Below are 17604 nucleotides of genomic sequence, written 5' to 3' on the forward strand. Positions count from 1 at the left end.
GATCTAGAACTAGATGTACCATATGACCCAGCCATCCCATTACTGGGTATATACCCAAAGGATTATAAATTATGCTGCTATAAAGACACATGCACACGTATGTTTATTGCGGCACTATTCACAATAGCAAAGACTTGGAATCAACACAAATGTCCATCAGTGACAGACTGGATTAAGAAAATGTGGCACATATACACCATGGAATACTATGCAGCCATAAAAAAGGATGAGTTTGTGTCCTTTGTAGGGACATGGATGCAGCTGGAAACCATCATTCTTAGCAAAGTATCACAAGAACTGAAAACCAAACACCGCATGTTCTCACTCATAGGTGGGAACTGAACAATGAGATCACTTGGACTCAGGAAGGGGAACATCACACACCGGGGCCTATCATGGGGAGGGGGGAGGGGGGAGGGATTGCATTGGGAGTTATACCTGATGTAAATGACGAGTTGATGGGTGCAGCACACCAACATGGCACAAGTATACATATGTAACAAACCTGCATGTTATGCACATGTACCCTACAACTTAAAGTATAATAATAATAAATAAATTTTAAAAAATAAATAAAAATAAATAAAAAAATAAAAAAATAAAAAAATTAAAAAAAAAAGAAACATACATGTGTATGCTCATTGTAGCACTATTCAAAATAGTGAAGACATAGAATCAATCTAAATGCCCATCAATGATTGACTGGATTAAAAAATGTGGTACTGGAACTATGGAGCCATAAAAAAGAGCAAGATTGTATTAGTCCATTCTTACACTGCTATAAAGAACTGCCTGAAACTGGGTAATTTATAAAGGAAAGAGGTTTAATTGACCCACCATTCAGCATGGCTGGGGAGGTCACAGGAAACTTACCATCATGACTGAAGAGAAAGGAAATGCATCCTTCTTCACATGGCAGCAGGAGAGAGAAGTGCTGAACAAGGTTGGGGGGAAGTCCCTTATAAAACCATCAGACCTTGTGAGAGCTCACTCACTATCACAAGAACAACATGGGGTAACAGTCCCCATAATTCAATTACATCCTACTGGGTCCCTCCCATGACACATGGAGATTATGGGAACTACAATTCAAAATGCTATTTGGGTGGGGACATAGCCAAACCGTATCAAAGAATATGTCCTTTGCAGGCACATGGATGGAGCTGAAGGTCATCATCCTTAGCAAACTAACACAGAAACAGAAAACTAAACACCACATGTTCTCACTTATAAGTTGGAGCTAAGTGATGTGAACACATGGACACAAGGAGAGGAACAAGAGACAGTGGGGCCTTTCAGAGAGTGGAGGGTGGAAGGAAGGAGAGGATCAGGAGAAATAACAAATGGGTAGTAGGCCTAATACTTGTGTGATGAAATGATCTGTACAACAAACCTCCATGACACAAATTTACCTATGGAACAAACCTGTGCTTATACCCCTGAACTTAAAATAAAAGTTCAAATAAAAGAAAAATGAGTTGGTTTCTATCCAGACCAAAACAAAAATCAAAAAGAAAGAATGACCCTACTAATGCTGAAATTCCCTGCTCTTAATTACAAATTGCCTTCAACACAAATATACATACATGATATTATTGTTATTTGCTATATATTAAAGGTATGTTTAATGTCTAACAGATTGGCTAGTGGTATCGGTGGTCAACAGGGACAGCTCTACTCATATGATGATTTATGGGAAAGGCGTTAGGGCCAACAAGAACCTATCACATTGAATTGCTTCAGTACTGAAATTATCCACATTTTAATACCTCAAAATGATTTATTTGGAGGCCTAATTTATGGTATAAATATTACATGTGATGGGAGGCACACTTAGCTCATGCAAGCAATCTAATTTAATTAGTTAGGGAAAATACCCAATTTGGTAAGAAACGAAGTGAATAAAGTCTCAAGATCTTCAGGGTGAGTCAGCAAGCTAGAGACCCCAGAGGAGCTGATGGTTTAGTTTCAGTCCAATTCCAAAAGACTGAGAACCAGAAAAACTGATAATATAGTTTCAGTCTGAAGGTTGGCAGACTCAAGACCCAGGAAGAGCCAATGGCTCATTTCAAATTTAAAGGCATGAAAAAAAAGATGATATCCCAGTTTGAAGGCTCTTGGGCAAGAAGAATTCTGTCTTACTTGGGGTTCAGCCTTTTTATTCTATTCTGGCCTTCAACTGATTAGATAAGACCGACCCATATTATGGAAGGTCATCTGCTTTATTGGTCTATACATTTAAATGTTACTCTCATTCCGAAACACTCTCTCAGAAATACTCATGGCAAATGTTTGGCCAAATATCTGGGCATCTTGTGGTCCACTCCAGTTGACACACAAAATTAATCATCACACTCTTCTTTTCTCATTGAGTTAGCTTATGCTAAACAAAGCAAATAAATCCTGAGAAAATTGAAGAAAATGCATTCTAAGTAAACATAAATACATGATTAAAATTTATGGATGGCACTTTTACATGAGAAAGTAACCATAACAGTGTTTCATACCTAGATATGGGGAATAGGAAAGAAATGATTGTACGTTCTAGGATAGTTAAGGCTATGTCTGCCTTTTTGATCATTACAGTCTCAGTGCCTAGTAATATACATTATTCAATAATGTTTTTGGCTAATCAAATGGATGAATGAAAGTTAAAAGGATTTAGATTAGCTAGAAAGTAGCACAAACCTTTAAAATCAGAATAGGTGATATGTTAAAATTGGAAATTCAGATAAAGCTAGAAATATTAATGTCCAATCTGGTATAAAGTCAATGTCTAGAGAATTTTGGACAGAGGCTCTACTGAGCACAAATATTTCTGTATATATAGTAGTATTCAAAAATACATAATTGAAAATAAATTAATGACTGTAGGAAAGAAACTACCCGCTATTCATCTCAATATTGTTGTTGTTGGTTTTTCATTTGTTTTTCTTAGTTACTTCCTTTGATACCGATTGTCTTCTTGGAGTGTTGCTCACTACCTTTTGTGACACTGTCAGATACTAACTAAAGTTTATTCCATCATGGAAAACAATGTCTCCTCAAGCACCTAGACTACACAATGGAAGTGTCTGGTGGCTAATTATCATACCTCTTCATTCTAGTACATTTTACTGCCATTCAGACTCAAATGTTCTATTCTTCCATGTCTCCTGCATTACTAACCTCAAATTTTTTTTAGTTAATAGATTTAGAAGGTGCTTAGTAAGGATTGAAGCAAATGTTGGATAAAAAACAATTTCTCTGCTCAGCAATGGAGGCAAAATATGCATTCCTCTTTTAAAGATAAGGATTGGGCCGGGCAGGGGGGCTCATGCCTGTAAGCCCAGCACTTTGGGATGCTGACAGGGGTGGCTCACCTGAGGTCAGGAATTCGAGATCAGCCTGCCCAATATGGCAAAAACCCATGGCAGAGGTAGTGGAAAGAGTCAACAATACTTAATGGTTTTATTCCCATTCCAGCATTCCAAATGTCTTTCCCATTTGTTCCTATAAATTATGATCTATAATTTATCCTAATCCATATTTGACCACAACCACCAGCAAATATGCTATAGGCTTTCCATACCAATGCATACATTTCTTTTTTCTTTCTAATGCATTCATTTCTAACTGAAACATAAACTGATTCCACCTCGCCCTTTTCAAATGCTCTTGTCCCCACCCTCTCCAAAGAAGCCATATTTCTATGTTAAGTAACATAAGTGAGAAGGAAAAAATAGAGATGTATTTAAAAGAGACACAATCCAAACAAAATAAGTGGTTTAAATAAAATACGTGGGTATGGTGTGGTATGCTATAAAGTTTTTATTGCCACTTACTTGGGAAGACTGGCATAACTCACGCATAGTGCTGCCACTTATAAGTAATGCAGTCACTGCAAACTCACTGCAGTAAAAACTTCAAACATCTCCACAACCACATATTATACACATCCACATACACCAGTAATTTAGTAACTTTTCCAGCTGTCTTCCTCCCTGATAGGCTTTATTTCTTGATGTCCCTTCTTAATGGGACAAATTCATTTTTAGCATAGTGCATGGCTGATTAAACACAGATATTTGATCTTTTCTTAAAAAAAATAGGGCTGTAACAATTAATTCACCACATCTAACATTGAGTGTTTATTGTGGTAGGCAATAAATACTTTGGATGAATCTTCCCTATGTTAGGCACTGGTAAATAAGTCCATGATTTCTCCTATAGTGGTGAATAAAGATAAGGTTCACCTTAATTGGGCCATTTGGACCTGTTGACTTAACATTGCAAAGTCAAGGAATCATGGAAGATCAGTGTGATGAGAGGCCTTAAATTCTGACTAGTGATTTTTAATCTGTGTTCCAGCAAATGTAATGGATGGCATGTGATTGAAACAAGTTTTATGAAATGGAGGTAGTTTCTGAATAGTTCTATTTTGTTCTGTTCTAAATGTGGAAGTTTATATAAGATTTTATTGGAATAAAAATTATGCTGAGAAAATGCATACATAAACACACACATATATCTGTTTTTCAATATGGCAGATAGGAGGTAGTGCTAGCTTGCCTCTCCCACTTGAAGAACAAAACAGTGTGTAGAGATTCACACTGAAATTCTGTTCCAAGAACCATTGCAGGAACTTACCAGGAAAACCTAAATAATTCACAGATCCTTTGAAAGTAGTGGCACACCACAGCAAACTCTATCGGATGGTTGAAAAACTGAGTTTCCAGAGTGGGAGAAGGGGAGAGTCTGTCTTCAAATACACATCCCCACTGGGGAATCTGAAAATCCAGATCATAGAAGGCTTTAAACTTACCTAGAACTAGAACAGATTAAGGGAGTGGTACAAAATATAAAAGTAGAAGAAGCAGCAAGAAGAGCCTTATAGGCATTCCCAGTCTCCAGTTTGAACCCAGAAAAGCCATCACTGACTATATCTTACAGGGTCCCTATGGGAAGGTAGCCAGTGAACTTAGGGAGGGGTTGCAGGGTGAAAGAAGCTCCCAACTGAATTTTGTGATAATTTTGAGCGTGCACAAACTCCCTTAAACAGAATCTGGGGTACAAATGGGAACTGTAACAGATAGGAGCACAGTAGCTGGGGACCCAGCATTGCTGGCAGATGGGGAGGGGTGTGAACTGAAAGTGGTTCTTGCTTTCTCTGTGGGGAAGCTTATGGCCTGGGATAAGTCCAAGTTCTATGTACAGGTTGCCTGGAAGTAAACTCAGCACTGTTAGTGGGGCACTGTGAGAGCAAGACCGGCCTCGCCAAATGTGTGGGAGCTGGGTAAGGCCTTTTGCTACCAGCTATCTCCTACTCCCTTTGCAAACTTTCCTGCACAGCAGAGGCAGCCATACTGCCCTCTGGAACATTACCCTATTGGCCTGAGAACCACCCTTCATCCCCTACAAAGACCAAGGCAAGCCCCACCCAGGAAGAATCTGAGCTCAGACCCGCCTAACCCTGCCCCCACCTGATAGTATTTCTGTACTCTGGTAGCTGAACACAAAAGACATAAACCCTTGGGAGCTTTATGGCCCTGCCCATCATTTGAGAAACCAGACTACTTCCCCTGGACAATTTAGGGCAAGCTCAAACCACACTACTACCACTGCAGCTGTTGCTGTCTTGCAAGCACCACCTCCTGGCTAGAGGCCAACCAACTCAGGCCATTAGAGCAACTCTTGAGATCTAGACATTGAAATACAAGAAGCTCAAATAACTCCTGGGAAATTTATCACAAAAAGATCGTCACAAAGTCATCAGGTTATCTAAAGTCACAATGAAGGAAAGGATCTTAAGAGCTGTGAAGCAACAGCATCAGGTAACCTATAAAGGAAATCTATCAGATCAACAGCAGATTTCTCAGCAAAAACCTTACAAGCCAGAAGGGATTGGGATCCTATGTTTAGCCTCCTTAAACAAAATAATTGTAGCAAAAAATCTTGTATCTAGCAAAACTAAGCTTCATAATGAAGAAGAGATAAAGTCTTTTTCAGCCAAACAAATGCTGATAAAATTTGCCACTACCAAACCAGCGCTAAAAATGCTAAAAGAACTTCTAAATCTTGAAATAAAACCTTAAAATACACCAAAATAGAACCTCCTTAATGCATAAATTTCACAGGGCCCATAAACATTAATGCAATGAAAATAACAAGGTATTTAGGCAACAACTAACATGATGAATAGAACAGTATCTCACATCTCAATACTAACATTGAATGTAAATTGCCTAAACACTCCACTTAAAAGATACAAAATGGTGGAATGAATAAAAATCTACCAAGCAAGTAACTTCTGTCTTCAAGAGACTCACCGAGCCCATAAAAACTCACATAAACTTAAGGTAAAGGGGGTGAAAAAAAAGATATTTCATGCAAATGGAAACCAAAAGCAAGCAGGAGTAGCTATTCTTAGATAAACAGACTTTAAAGCAACAACAATGAAAATGACAAAAAAGGACATTATAAAATGAAAAAAGGATTAGTCTGCGTAATCAAGAGGCTGAGGCAGGCAGATCACCTGAGGTCAGGAGTTCGAGACCAGCCTGGCCAACATGGTAAAATCCCATCTCTACTAAAAATACAAAAGAAAAAAAAAAATTAGCCAGGTGTGGTGGCAGGTGCCTCTAATCCCAGCTACTCTGAAGACTGAGGCATGAAAATCGTTTGAACCCAGGAGGCAGATGCTGCAGTGAGCCGATATCATGCCACTGCATTCCAGCCTAGGTGACAGAGCAAACTCCATGTCAAAAAAAAAAAAATTAGTTTAACAGGAAGATACAATCCTAAATATATATGCACATAACACTGGAGATCCAAAATCCATAAAACAATTACTACTGGAGGTAAGAAACGAGATAGAAGCAGCACAACAGTAATGGGGGACTTCAATACTCCACTAATAGCACTAGACAGGTCATCAAGACAGAAAGTCAACAAAGAAACAATGGACTTGAGCTACATCCTAGGACAGATGGACTTAGCAGATATTTATAGAACATTCTACCCAACAACTGCAGAATATAAATTCTTTTCATTAGCACATGAAACATTCTCCATGATAGACTATATAAGAGGCCACAAAACAAGTCTCAATAAATTTAAGAAAATCAAAATCATATCTTCTGAGACCACAGTGGAATAAAACTGGAAGTTAGCTCCCAAAAGGAACCCTCGAAACTGTACAAATACATGAAAATTAAGTAATCTGCTCTTGCTATGAGGATACAAAGGCATAAGAATGATAGGATGGACTTTGGGGACTTGGGGGAAAGGGTGGGAGGTGGGTGAGGGATAAAATAGCACATATTGGGTACAGTGGACACTGCTTGGGTGACAGGTGCACAAAAAATCTCAGAAATCACCACAGAATGGAATAACTTATCCCTATAACCAAAAACCACCTATTCCCTAAAACCTATTGAAATAAAATTTCTAAAAAGAAAGTTACACATACACACACATACACACACACACACACATCACCTAGAAAATCACTAATCTGGACCAATATTTCCACTCCCCATTTTAGGATAAAGAAAGTGGATCTCTGGAAAAGTTGTGTGATAAACTTACATTCATACGACATTTTGGAGGCATAGCTGGTACCAGTGCAGTTATGGTCCCTGAATCTGAGACTGTTTTCCACTCTGTGGCACTCCAGTGAATAGTGCAATCATTATTAATACTGTTTATAGTATAAGCCATGTTGGAGTTGGGCCCAGCACAACATATGAAATAAACCATATTAGATATAAAACCTTCTTGCTAGGGCAAGTACATTTTGGTCACTTTTCCCGGAATAAGGAGGAGGGTACATGCTAAAGAAGAAGTCTTCCAGCTTATACAGATCTTTCAGGAAAATGTGGCATCCTGGGAAGTAAAATAATGAGTATAAAAGATGACATTGTCTAAATATATCATTACCCATTCCAGTTGATTCTCTACCCAGGTCCTAGCTTGAAGAGAAGTCCTTTCATAGAACCCTAAATTGCATATGTGCTGTTTGTTAAGAACCTATTCTTTACATATTTACCTCTGTATTTTCATGATTGAGCCCCAAATTAAATAAGAATATAGAACCTGCTGCATCTCACTGGAACATGTATACTCAGAAGATCAGTGTATGTTGTCAGGGAAGAGATAATTATTCTACACCTCCCAGAAACTATTCCATTGCCAAAAGGTAGAGTTGACTCCAAAGGGGAATTTTACTCCTAAAAATGCACTTTTTTTTTTTTTTTTTTTTTTGAGATGGTGTTTCACTCTTGTTGCCCAGGCTGGAGTGCAATGGTGCAAACTTGGCTCACCACAACCTCCGCCTGCCAGGTTCAAGTGATTCTCCTGCATCAGCCTCCCAAGTAGCTGGGATTACAGGCATGCGCCATCACGCACAGCTAATTTTGTATTTTTAGTAGAGATGGGGTTTCTCCATGTTGGTTAGGCTGGTCTCAAACTCCTGACCACAGGTGATCCACCTGCCTCAGCCTCCCAAAGTGCTGGGATTACAGGCGTGAGCCACCACGCCTGGCCTAAAAATGCATTTTCATAAACAAATACTTACATTGATATTGACTGTTAGGATTATACTATCTCATTGTAGGAAAACACATTGTTTTAACATATAAAGTGAGATGTAGTATATGAAATCACTTCAATGCAGAAATTTAGAAGGAATATAGTTGAACATAGGTTCTATTCAATGATGGTCGTATTTTAGTTGGTTTCTCAAATAACACCTAGTTATTTGTGTGAATATGGTGAACAGATGATAGGGTGCAAAGCCCAGGCTAGGACTTCTAAATGAATCTTGAGGTTATATTCTTATGAGAATTATTTCCAACATATCTCAGTTTCCACTCGAACTAAAGGTTGTCCTTATTGTTGCACTGTCTGACCTTGACAACCTAATTGTGCTTATGTCTCTGGTGGTATTGCCCAAGTGCACAAATATGTATCCCAATGCCCAAATGAACACTCTGCCTCTATTTTTTTTTGTCAACTCTTTTGCAACTTCTATCCTGAGAATGAACTGTGCCCTATGCTATATGCTTCAGGAATCATTCTCAGTCCTCCTTTATTTGCTAGCTGCAAAAGGTAACCTGGATTTAGATGAACGATCTGGTTCAGCTGCGCACACTGACCAAAATCACAGCTAACTGGCAGATGCCCACATCCCTTAGACTGCACAAATAGAATCCAAAGGGTATACCATAAGGAGCTGATTACAGTTCCTCCCTGTACATAAAGGTACTTGTTCAGTCTCCATAATATATATCTGCCTTTTTAGTTTATGTAACAGGGAATGGACATATGGTGCACATTAAAAGCATAAAAAGTTGAAGAAGTGTTTTGAAAAATTTGTGTACAGTAGAACTATTGATCACGGATGGAGGTTAGGACAGAGGGAGAGCCTAGCTGTCTGATGTTTCAAAATATAGGCGAGTGACCATTCTACTCCTCTTTAAACCATTACTGGGTATTTCCATCAGATATATATCCTGAATTCAACAACAAGAAGAGCAGTTAGGCACTTCTCATTTTGCTTGTTTAATATAGATAGTAGTCTGAGAGGATTTCTACCTTAATATTATGCTAAAACCATATCAACTGAAACCCTTTTTTAAATATCTGAGATTGGGATAGAATGTTAGTAAGATTAACAAATATAGTCACAACATTAAAGAATTTTCCAAAATTAATCAAACAGATGAAGATTTTATCCATATTTTGGGTACATATGAAATTTACCCAACTAATTGAAAAATGTTGGCCTGTATTGGTGGGTAAATGAATGGAAACTTTAGCTCTGAAAGCTTCTATTTCAATCTGCAAGATGAAAAGAGTGTGAACACAAGACACTTCATCACCTATACAATAGGCTGTAAATTATTTGCATGACATCTTCTTTGCATTACATGCCGTGGGCCTGTAACAGGTTGGCATAATATATAGACCATTTAAGTGACAATAGTCATAAGTTACAGATGGGAAGTTCTATTTTGCCAAGCCATTGTGCTCCTTCTTTGCTCAATTTTCAATATAAAAAATGACCACTGGATATCAAAAATGACTTCTTGGAACATCAGTTCTGATCTACAAGGTTCATCCTGTTGTAGCTCATCCATTTCAAGAGCACTTCATTCATTTGTTACATATTACCAAGACTGAGATTTCACTGAATAATTGATGAAAAGAGAAAACAATGAGCTACCTTGCACTCAGTCATTATGGCTTTGACACCACCTTTGTGGAAACTAACTACAGCATTAGCCAACAGGCATACAGCCTAAATGATATATAAGAGACAGTTTCTCAAATGGTCTGATGTTTAAGAATCAGGACACTGACCTTTCAGCTCTGACCATTATAGCAGACTTTAGTTATACAAATATGAGAAAGAAAAGGGATCTTCAAAGTAGTGTGTGTGTGTGTGTGTGTGTGTGTGTGTGTGTGTGACATGTATGTGTGTATATCAGAGTATTTTAGAGTGTTTCTAATCTTCTGATTTTTAAGAAAAAAAAACAATAAAATAACATTTATTATGCATTTATTATGATGTGCAAAGAACTATGCAGTTACTCTTTCAATAGTAGTATCAATCTTAAAGTAAATATTATTGTATTCATGATACTCCCCCACACCAAATCTACATTGCTAATTCCCAAACCAGTATTTAATATTCCTTTATATGGGTTAACTCAACATATGCACCTTTTCAGCTTCTGCTACTTGAGGTATGGGTGACAGAAACGTGGCTGCTCAGGAGGTACTAGCACTATACTTTCCATTAAGTAAGTGGAAGATCCATAAGTCTAAGCAGGCAAGAAAAGGCGTATGTCCAGGTAAGTTTGCTAAGGTGCAAAATGGCAGGCAGGATATTAAATGGCTAAGTAACCAGACAAGATTCAGAGTTCATAAGAGTGTAGAAGTCAACAAAATCAGCATTAGTAGGCAGATTTGAACTTTAACCCTAGTACAAAGATGATTTGTTCTCTGCCCTATTTTATACTTCCTAACAGGTATCAGGAGCCTTGAGTCCATAACTGGCAATCATTGTCAGAAAAAAAAAAAATCAATTTAGTTGAACTCTGCCCCAGATAAAAAGTGAATCAGACATACTAAACTTCACAGCTTCCAGTAAATGTACCTTTTAATACCGTTTCTCCACACACTGCCTCCCTACCCCTTGCTTTGCCTGGCACATTGTGATTCAGCAGTGTAAGTTTCTCCCTCTCTTCCATTTCCCTCTTCTTCCTTTCCTTTTCTGCTTTAATCCTATTAAGACATTCAGGAGAAGTAGAAAATGTATTCAATGAATTCAAGAACTTTAAAATCTAAATAAGGAGAACAAATATGAACAAGCAAAACAACTAGTATAAGACTATACATAAAATACACAATGTCATGTAAAATAAATATACATGAGCACTATTGTACAAATTGAGTGATGAGAGATGCTTGGTGCACACATTATCATACTATAAGGCATGGTTTGGATATCATGAATTTCTAATTTTTTTAAATGTATTCAGTAGCTAGTTCCTCTCTGTGAGAAGATATATACTGTTAAAACAAACAAATAATCATTCAACCACAAGCTCTTTGTGAGTCACCACATTTTCAGAGTAATCAGTGAAGTTCACAAAAAAAATATCGTTTAGGCAGAGAAAAAGAAGAGGGGTTTAAAAGATGAGGACAAAGTATCTTCAAGATTGGGAGGGCACCCAGTTGCCCAGAAATATCCGCTACACTTGGCAGTACAAATAACCATTATTATTTTTTGCCTCATGGTATACTCAGTAGACTTCCATCTATCATCACGAAGTCATGACAGCCTAATCAATTTAAGCCCAGTTCACTTTCACTTTTGGTTGCCTGGAGGTTGAGGTTTCCTATTCAGATGATCCATATTGGATTGTCATCATCATCTTTTTTGGTGACAGGGATGAGCTTCCCCTTGAGTTGATTGACCTGCAGACACTGAAGCACTCCAACAAGAGAGTCACATCACAAAATTACATCAGGCTGTTAAATGAATATAATCATTTTCACATTGATTTCAGCAAACATAGGTTTTGCCAATGCTGAATTTTACCTTATTTTTCCCACTTGAGATCCAAAATAACTACAAGGTTATATCAGATTAAATGACCTCATTCATTTTTGTTTGCTTGCTTTTTTCCTCCCAAAGGCAATTTGAATTAGCTGCTTCAGGATACAATTATCATCATTCTTGTCTAATTCTTAGTCACATGGGAAATTTTGCAGTCAATTACTGTTACTTACACAGATTGAATTGAATAGGTTTAGTGATATATATTGTACATGTCTTTTTATACTATACACACATATATGCACATATATGTAAATATGTGTATATATACGTGTGTATATTATCATATACACACAAAATTTTATAAACACATACATACATATATATGTACCCATACACACATATAATTTTTTTCATAATCATAACTATAAATTTCTTATAATATTGCCTGGGTATCAAAGCAATAACTTCTAACTCAGTGTTAAGATACTCTACTACGCTAACCAAACAAGATGATTTTGGAAAAGAGATCTACAAATACATGCTTTGAAGTGTCTCTATTACAAAAGCACAAAATAAAATTTTATATTCCATTTTTTAAAAAATCATTGCCTTAGAAATTTTTGTATACTAGCGTGTGTGTGTGTTTGTGTGTGTGTGTGTGTGTGTGTGAAATGAAATTTTCAAAGAGATCTACCACCAAATCTGTACATCCAAGGCTAGTTTTCAGCCAATCAATCCATTTTGACCTTCAGTTCAGGTCTAACCTTTTCTATTCTTCTCATCTCATTTGAAAAATACCAAGAGAAAAGCCAGTCCCCAGAGAAGAAGAAGACAGTGTATCTGCAAACAGCTATCTCTTTTTAGGTGTGCAAAGAGAAGTGTCAATATAACAAATTGCCGATATAACAAATCGCTACAGTTCAAGCCCATCAATTCAAATCAAGCATTTTGAAAACTTGCCAAGATGACTCAAAATACCATGTACTAGCCTCTGTTCTAGATACTTTCATCTTTCATTTTAATCTTCCTCAAAACCTATACACAACATACTTTGTTACTATTTTACATGAAAATTGAGGGTAAATAGCCCCTATGGTCAGATACCTGAAGAAAGAAAGAATAACGTCACATGCATCAGTGCTGCAGCCCTGCTTGTATTAGATATGGGCTCAGTCCTTTCCTAATGGTTGGAATTAAACTTCTGCTTCACTCATTGGTTTATTACCCCAGCCAGAGAGCTTAGAAAGAGGAGAAAAGGCAAGTCAGAATGTTGTAGGAAAATTCATGAAACATTTCAATTGTTAGGAATGGACTCATTTATCTAGGTAGTAGGTAGATTTTATGTGACTCATTTCATCTTGGCTAAAAATACACTACTTCCGAATCCCCACATTGCTGTTTTCCTCAGGATCTTCAATTTGGCAAAAAGTCAAAAGAATGAACTATCGATTTTACCAGTTATGAACTCTTGCCTTGACCAGTTCGTTTTCTGAATAATTATGGCTCTGGAAAGTTACACTATGCTGTGGAGAGTTTGCAAATGATGAATTGCCACAAATCCCATAACAACAAACCATTTCATTTATCACTGGGCAAGTAAAGGGTGGGAAATGAGAATACCTATATGACTGCCCACTCTTCTGTGGAGATAGCACAGTTCAGATCAGAACAAAATGGAATAGGGAAAACTAGTTATGCCTCTCTGAGACTTTACACACAAAGAAAGTGTGTTGTGTACACAAACAAGTATGTATAAATACATTTAAACATAAGAAAATTGAGCCAATGATGATGGGGTAAAAGTTGCCCAGGAGACATTCGGTATAGACCTAGTTGATACTTTCTACCAACAGAAAAATTCATCCCACATCCATCTGTATTTGAAGCTGTTTGGGATGCTTCATCAAGCACTAAAACTCAAACCAATCTTAGAATACTTGCATTTTCTCATGCATTGTTTGCCTATTAATGAGCCAACTATAAAACTATATTTTTCAGACTAAATTCAATCAAATTTAACTCGATAAATCTTAACTTACCATACCTTGTGTCTTTAGTTTTATGTAGGTATTAAGAAATAGAAGTCATAGTTTCAGTCCTAGAATACCTTATAGAATTGAAATATTCGACTGTGAGCTTGTGGACGGGAACCAAGTCTTACACATATCTGTATCCCCACTGCCTAGATAATAGATTGTGGTGAAATAGGCATTTAATAAATGGATGTTGAATAAATGAATGAATGAAGAAAGAAATGCAAGCATTACCTAATGTGAACAGTAGACCACTGATAATTAAGTGCTAGAGTGCATGGGTTAGGAAAAAGATCAAGAAAAATGAGCCCACTTACTGAAGTCAAGGATGCTTGTACCAACAGAATGCCACAGATTCAGACCTTGATATATTCCTAGAACATATTAGACTGAATTGCTAAATTCATCTGGAACCCCTAGCGAGCTCAGAAAATAGCCTCAGGTGATGATTTTCACCTTCTCACTAAAGTAGTGTGAACTATTCAAATGAGCCCTTTAAAAGTAAACATCATTCTTTCTTTCCTCTCTGTTCCAGTATAACATAAAGAAGGGACAGAGGGGCAAGAAAAGAGAGGTCATCAACCTCGACTGTTTGGATAGCATGCCTGAAATTTATTTGGTTCCTTCCTATCACACAAAACCAACTCTGTTTCCATTGCATTTCAGAAAAAACCTAGAATTTCAGGAGTTGGGTATTATGTCCTTTTCTGGTGTTCTTCCAACACCTTTCCAAAAAACTGTTAATCTCAGAGCAAGATATAAGCTTATCCAGCACTGAGTGGCTGATATTTCATGACAAGTTTTCAAAAGTTATTAGCTTGGCCAGCATTTTAGCTTGCCAACACATTAGTAACCTATACTCTTATCTGCTGGAATCACTCATTTTTGAATCAAAAGGTCATATAAGAAGCTGAACAAATTTGTAGAAAGTCAGTCAGGCCTGGACACTCCTCCCTTCCTCTCTTCTTTGACCTTAGCAGCTATCTCAAGATTTCAAGCCTGATCAAAGAGGCTGCACCTTTATTTCCAGCCAGACTTGAAAGAATCTGACACTAACTTTTAAGGAGAAATGGGCAAGTGCTTGACTGCCATCATAAACAAATAGGGTTAATTCTAACATAGCTATCATCAATGTGATCACTTTAAAGAACTGACTTACTGACTTTTCCTACATGGTAATAAAAAGGTGAATAAAAAGCCAAGGTCATAGGTTTGGTCTTCTATGGGCCAGATATTTACAGTTTTAAATCTTATTCTCAAGCTCTACTCAGATGCTGACCAGATGTCTCAGGTTTATGTAATGCTAAGTTCAAACTGTCCTAGACCCAGAGTGATTCATTTTTACAATGACAGAAAGAGCATATCTTTATACACAAAGAGTGATATATTTTTACGTCAAAAGGAACTACCAAAGAAAGGAAATAGAAACTATCGTTTACTGAGTGCATGCTATGTACCAGGCTCTGTTCTAGATGCTTTCATCTCTCAATTCTTCCCCCTAAACCTATACAGGACATATTTTATCTCTATTTTACATGAAAATTGAGGGTTAGAGAGGTTTATTATGTAGTTATAAACAAGTAAACTCTATTCAAGAGGATATTAAAGGAGTCAGAATAATGTTACAAGATTTGGGAAAGAATGGATTACTAAACTGTTTTATCTAGTTGAAAGACTATGAATATTCAAGAGAAACCATCAGCAATGTTTGGTGAGTAATAAAAAAGGGAGAACATCTCTCATCCTGTGTCCTTGCAGTCTGGATATGTATGAATAAAACAACTTGAACAGGGAGGAAGAGATTGAATTCAGACAAATTAGTTACTGTCATTCATAAAACATGAACATCTGTGTAAATCACAAAGAAAATATTACCATTTTATTGATGAAGAAACTGGGGCTCAGAAGAGTAAAGTGACTTGCCCAAGGTCACACAGAAGCTGGTGAGCCTCTGAGTCAAGCGTCACTGTGCAGTAGGTCTAACTTACTCCAAAGCTACTTACTTAGTCTCAGAACACTTTGTATTCCGTTATCCATAAATGTTCCCACTGAACCAGTTTAGGGTTAGGGACCCAAAAATGGCAGGTTTGACAGCACAGCTTCTGCTAGGCTATGATAGTTAATATTGCTGTTTTCTAATCCTTAATCAAAAAGTGTCTCTTCTCTACCTTCACAGATTCTCTTCCTTTTCTATATCAGAGGGCACAGGGATCTGCTTCACTACCCAGGGCTGGAAAGATAAGCAAAAGTGGAGCCTAGGTCCATTTCTACTCACTCCTACTTGACACTTTAGATGAATCTCTTTACTTTCACCCCAGGAAGTAGAGTGACATTACTTTCTTTATTTCAGTGGCAGGAAAGGATGAAACCTCTTCCAGCAAAGTACACCTTTGGGCTAGTGAAAAGTGAATGATTAATAAAGAATATAAATCTTCATTCTTCTGAGACAGATCAGAAGAGACAAAAGAAGAAAGAAAGGGAAGGAAGAAAAAAGGAAAGAAGAAAAGAATCTAGGAAGAATAAAAAGAGAAGGACGGACAAAAGAAAGAAAGCTGTCATTTTAGCACAAAGGCATGAAGTATTTTTCAGAAGTAAAAGCTATCTTATACCTACAATAAGACATGAGAGATTTCAAAACAAGCAGACATGAAGTGTATCACTGACACTTTTGTGTCCCTCTCAAAATTTAGGAGTTCCAGAATTCCTCTTCAAATTAAATGTTGTGCATTTTAAAACCAGACTCTTGACATTTTAAAGTACATTTTATGGTTTATTAATATGTATTTGGGGTCTTTTAAAATGCATATTCTAACAGTGAATGTAAATCTGTATTTGGAGATTTTTCACGGGAAACAGAGGTTATATCCAACCAGATATGCCCTCATGCCTCATATTCCAAGTTGCAATGAGCATTTGGGGATTTGAACATTCACCAGGTACTCAGATGTTGCCTTTCATAGTTTACTTCACCTGCTAAAACTGATATTTGGTTGAAGACAACGTGGGCACATAGGGAAATGCTTCACTTTTCTTAACTCCCTGATTCCCTCTGCTCTATCAAAAAAGCTGGAAGAAAGTACACAGGAAATAATCCACCTAAAACACATGCCAAGTGTGGAAGGGAAGCAGGAATTTGACCTGTAAAGAGTGAGATGCTGGTCACTAAACTAGCTGAAAAAATAGTTCCTTCTTGCAAAATCACCTACAAATGTGACCAGTAAGAAAAGGGCAAGCCACAAGGGACTGTGGAAATATGAATCTTCTCAGACTATCCAGTACTACTTTTTCTCCAGCATAGCAACATCTATTGGGTACCTGGTTTCATATGCACACACAAAATATATAAATTACAAACAGTATACATATTGAGTTCATTCATTCATTACATACCTACCATTTGCCAGGTATTTTAGTTTGGATAAACACTATTTGTAAATTTAACAGGTATCTGGCCTGTTTTTATTTACTCATAAATTTAACAGGTATCCTTCCTTGGTGTGGCTGTAATTATGTATTGCT

Source organism: Theropithecus gelada, chromosome X, assembly GCF_003255815.1.
Source record: "Theropithecus gelada isolate Dixy chromosome X, Tgel_1.0, whole genome shotgun sequence".
Lineage (NCBI taxonomy): Eukaryota > Metazoa > Chordata > Mammalia > Primates > Cercopithecidae > Theropithecus > Theropithecus gelada.